Raw genomic sequence first — 4145 nt, 5'->3', positions numbered from 1 at the left:
GTTCAAGAGTCAATGTTTCTACAGCTTTTGCATCATATTTGTTTTTCTTTTCCTTTTTGTACCCCTTGCCTCTTCTGTTTATTTTTTTATTCTCATAATTTTATATAAAACATTTTTCTTTTCTAGTTATGATGGCCTCAAACGCTGTCTTTCCTCTTACATATTGTTGCTATTACCCTGGTTTGTAGGCATTTGATCTTTTCCTGCATTTAGCTTTCTTGCCAAGGTTGATCTTGGTTTACCTTCTGTCTGGAGTTGTGTTTATTTTCTTTTTTACAAAATAAGTATTTCCGGGAATGTTTTGTCCCAGTTCTCCTTCTAATTCTGTCCTACAAATTCTTTTGCTCTCTCTCTCTCTCTCTCTCTAACCATACGTTGCAGAACTTCAACCGAACTGTGAAAAATCTGCTCAACGCTACGACAGTATGGATTCTTCTTTTTTCATAGATAACTACTATGATGTAGATCTTTATGTTGGCCACTTCTCATTTTCAACAATTGATGTGGAGGCAGCAGAGTGAGAACAAGGGACTGCGGTGATCTTCTCACACAATGGAGTTGCACTAAATCTCAAAGGTGACCTTTATATTTTTTTATTTTTTATTTTTTTTTTTTTTTTTGGGGGGGGGGGGGGTGTTAAAAACCTTCTTTATATTCTGAGGACAATGCTTTCTTTCAGTTTATTTTAGAATTCTTTGAATGCAATTTCAAATATGGAAATATACTTGTGTGCTGGTCCACAAATGTTGGTTATCTTGGATCAGTGACAACATTAATAGATTATGAGGTTTTTGTATTCTAGGATGATTTTTGATACACAACTTATAAAAGAGATCTACTACACTCTATGTTGATGGTTGATGCAAGGGAATCAGGCCAGCTGAACTTTAAACTTACTTGACATTTGTCTTGAAATATCTTTATATTATAAATCTATAGTTTTAAGTTTAACTTGTAAGCCAGATCTCGTTATATATGAAAGCTACGAGGGTGTGAAGGATATTCAAAAGAGACACTGAGATAGTGAGTGAGATATCCCACTACCATTTTCGATATTCAGTGAGCGCCTAGCGCGATACGTAATCAAACTATTGCATTAGCACGCTTCAACCTAAACAAGCAACTCCCTGAGTGAACAACCAATGGAGGGAGCCCAATGAAGAGTCAGGCGTGCGCCAGAACCAAACTGAAAATTTTCAGTACACGTATTAGCGCAACGGTGCTTGTAGATCCGCTTTACTCCTGCGCCCTACCTTGTCCACTAAGGCTCCAAAGTTTGATAGATTGAAGTAGGATATTCTCCATCCGCCTGCCAGCAGCGAAGGGATTCGATATTGGAATTATACATAAAAATATGTTTTTCTTTTGTCGAATAGACCACAAATTATACACGTATTTACTAAGTATGCCACTATCCCTATGCCCCAAGCTTTTTTTTTTTGTTCTTTTAAAAAACCACCAAGTTACCTAGCACGAGTCGTCTTAATAAGTTTGTTAGGACAACCAAGATTTTTATCATGTGACAAATAAGTTCTCAAAGTCCCTAGCCTATATGTCAAATTTCAGCCAATCAAAGTTTGTCACATGGAAAAAGAAAGATTTGAAAATCTAAGGACTATAATAGGGAGCATGGGGATACACGAGCGGCTGAAGAATTCTTCGAGGATGCATATCAATACACAAGAAAGTATTTAATTGAATTAGGTCTTGAATTTCAACTAGTGGCTAATCCAATTCTAGACCTATCTATTTAACGATAAGTATTGCCACATGGTTAAAAATTGATAGGCCACTCTAATCAGCTTGCCACATCATCCAGCCACATGGTTAAAAATTGATGGGCCACCCTGATAAGCTTGCCACATCATCCCACCACATGGTTAAAAATTGATGAGCCAACTGATAAGCTTATTAGGTTGGTTTCTCTAAAGCAACTTTTGCCTTTGAAAAAAAAATCTCTCCATGGAGTGCACAAACTTGCAAGAATAGAAATTTGAGGGGTCAGCTCTGGAAGAACCATAGAAGGTATAAAAGAGCAATTGACAGACCGGCAAAATGTATGAGGGTCCAACTCTTACACCCCTAATGCTGCTAGGTGGTATGCCAGCTAGACAGATTTAATCTGTTGAATAGGAAGAAGACACAATGCATTGGTCGGGTATCATATTTAAAGCCTGTATTCAATTATATGAGCCACTTTGTATTACTATTGCATACTTCCCTTTGTATTTTCAAGAGCCAAGAATTGTCCAATGATTTATTTTTCATCAATTTTTTTGTTTTGTTTTGATTCTTGCAAATAGCAGTGTCAATTTTAGGACGGCGAGTCCAACCATAAAAGCCCAACACCGGTCCGTCATGTTAGCTTAACGGGTGCTAAACCTTATAAAAACGAGAGCACACATAGGGGTATCAACACGAATGAGTCTTTTTTATTTCAGGAGTTGGACCATAATTTTGCATGCTGTTGTGTCTGGGTGCAAAAGCCACGTGACCAAGCAGCATTTTTCCCTCCCAATTTATATTATGGGAAAAAGAACACTGCCATGTGTGCCCCCTATGCCCTCTCACATGGGCAGTGAAATGACCATGTCACCCCTCCCCTTGGCTAGGGTAGGGTATGCAGCTTAACATCATTCTCTTTCTCCCATAAAAATCTACATAGAAAAGGAGGTTGTGGAAATCAAAGTCCTTACCTTTTCCTTGTTGCGATGGAGGTTCTTGTCCGTCTTCTCTCTGTTTATTGGGATCTGAATCTATTCCGGGGGGGGTGAGGATATCAAGATATGCCCCAGAAATCATTCACTTGCTCTTTGTTGATGATATTTTTATATTTTGCAAAGTCGACTCGGAAGATATCTTAACTATTAAGGCTGTGCTTGATCTTTTCTCTGACCTCTCAGGTCAAGAGATCAACCTGGCTAAGAGTGCTATTCATTTCAGTAGAAATGTTCCTAACTTCACTAGGAATAATCTTTGTTCTCTTATAGGAATCAAGGAAATGACCTTGAAATCCATCTATTTGGATACTAATCTTTTTCATACCAGGTCTTAGCACAAGGAACCGGAAGGGGTAGTGACCAGAATGCAGAAACGCCTTGCTTCTTGGAAGACTGATCTTCTCTCCTATGTTGGTAGAAGTGTGTTGATTAAGTCAGTCCTGGCCTCGAACCCCGCGTTCCTAATGAATTGTTTCCGGTTCCCTCGAAAAACCTGTCATCAAATTGATTCTTTGTGTCTTAGATTTTGGCTGGGGGATTATAATAGATCTAAGAGAAAGGGTGTACTTTTTTTGTGGGATAAAATGTGCACACCTAAGGCAAATGGTGGATTAGGTTTTCGCAAGGCAGAAACCCATAATAAAGCGCTGCTGGTCAAGTTGGGATGGAGACTACTGACAAAACCACGATCACTCTAGGCAAAAGTACTACAGGGCAAATATTTCAATAAGCGTTCGTTTTTTATCCATCCATCAGAACCAGGAAAGGGCCGTGGGTTTGGTGGGTTTGGAACAGTATCTCATAAATTATTCCTGATTCGGAGAAGCTTGTGATTAAGAAAATAGGTAATGGTTCAACTACGTTTTTTTGGTATGACAAATGGGTTCCCCAGTTGCCAGGTAATCTCTCAGCCATGCAACCTTCATCTTTATCACTCACCCAGAAAACGACAATGGTAAGCTCTTTTCTTAATCGTACATTTGGGAATATCTCCCACTTTAAGACTGAGCTCCAACAACAGCTGTCTGATTTTCTTAACTCTTTCCAGCCATCTAATAGGGAGGACACCTGGTCCTATATTAAGACTAAGAATGGCTTGCTTACGACACAAATAGCAGCCCAATCTATTAATTCTGCTTTGTTTGCTAATGTTTCTGCTTCTGATTTCGCTTGGTGGAAATTCTTTTGGAAAATACCTATTCATCCCAAATTCAAGATTTTCACTTGGCGTTTACTAAATGCAGGATTACCCACCAAGGAAACTCTTTCGAAATGGATCCCGATTGACACAACGTGTGCTCTATGTGGAAATGGTGTTGAATCCCTACAACACTTGTTTTTTTCTTGTGACTGGACCACACATGTTTGGGTAGGAGGCCCACTGGGGTTAAGAACTGAGCACTTGGAATTGGATACGCCGCTATC

This window comes from Telopea speciosissima, chromosome 7 (assembly GCF_018873765.1).
Source record: "Telopea speciosissima isolate NSW1024214 ecotype Mountain lineage chromosome 7, Tspe_v1, whole genome shotgun sequence".
Classification (NCBI taxonomy): domain Eukaryota; kingdom Viridiplantae; phylum Streptophyta; class Magnoliopsida; order Proteales; family Proteaceae; genus Telopea; species Telopea speciosissima.
The sequence above is the reverse complement of the archived record's forward strand: the minus strand, read 5'-3'. Positions refer to the sequence as shown.